Here is a 1,304-nt window from a genome sequence, read left to right on the forward strand (position 1 = left end):
AATCCATTGCGCCCAATTGCAAAAGGCCTTGACTTTAAGTTATTTGGTGTATGTACCGCTGAGTCACAACTAAAATGTTCTTTAAACTCCTGAGTATTGACTGGAATGAAATTGGGTTCATTCTGACTCTTTATCTCATAGGCTCGTTCTTTCCATTCTGATGACGGTATGCTTGGGATGCTTGTATAGGAAAAATCTTCCAGAGCCATTAGGTGGAGTAGACCAGCTGAGAAGCGTTCCGCTTCCGACGTGCTGCTACCAAGTATTCAAGGACTGCGTATATACCCTTTGAACTATCTTCTGAATCTTGGATCGTAGTACGGAATGAGATGTGATTAAGCAGTCCCCAGTTACACTTCTGTTTAATTACTAGAGCTGTATTTTGAGTTGGTTTGGAAATACAATGCAGTCTTGTAAGGAGTTGTAGATGCGTGCTAGATCCGATGGCATGGCCGGATATGTGAAAATATCTCTTTGGAGTACTTTTGGAGTCTTTGATGCACGTGTACAGCTTCATGTTGAGGAATTACTGCAGCTCATAAAGCTTTGACAGTGGTGATACTGATGTCAAAAGTAACCTGGTGGAGGGACGTGAAGATATCCCGTGCTGGCAGTCCCCAAGTGTAATTATCATGAGCCCATTTTCTCCTGAAAGATGTACTTCTATTGCATTTGCTGGTAAGGTGGTTGACGAATTGATGAAGGCGGAAATATTTTGGATTCTCCATCTGTTGATTAATGAGCGGGAGTCGTATTTGATAGATCTGCTGAGGCGTTGAAGCGGCTTCGGCTTCTGAAGAGGACATTGAAGCGGCTTCTGGAGAGGATGTTGAAGCGGCTTCTGGTGAGAACGTTGAAGCGGCTTCTGGAGAGAACGTTGAAGCGGCTTCTGAAGAGAACTCCAGTGAGGGAGCCATTAACCCTTAATTTCGAAAAACGAGTTCTTCTCATTCTTCTGAGGCGATACGATATGGCAGATGGGAAGACGACACACCAACAGTGCTGGTCGGCAAGTCGTGTTTTCTCCTCATGGAAAAGAATACCGCTTCTTCTGTTTGATTTTACCTTGCAAATTACATGCTTCTTGAAGATTTGTGGCGCGCCAACTAGATATGTATGAGCATGGACGCCGTTTCTGAAGAAGTAGTTGTGCGCTGCTTTCCAGTTTTGTGAAAGGGTTCCAAAATACGAAATTCGTAGACTGAAAATAACAAATTTCCTTCTACGGATTCCTCGAGACTGCCTCGGGGCTTGGATTCGAAATAGGATGCTCTTCAGGGCATGAAAGACGTCTTCTCTAAAAA

Source organism: Papaver somniferum, chromosome 3 (assembly GCF_003573695.1).
Source record: "Papaver somniferum cultivar HN1 chromosome 3, ASM357369v1, whole genome shotgun sequence".
Taxonomy (NCBI): domain Eukaryota; kingdom Viridiplantae; phylum Streptophyta; class Magnoliopsida; order Ranunculales; family Papaveraceae; genus Papaver; species Papaver somniferum.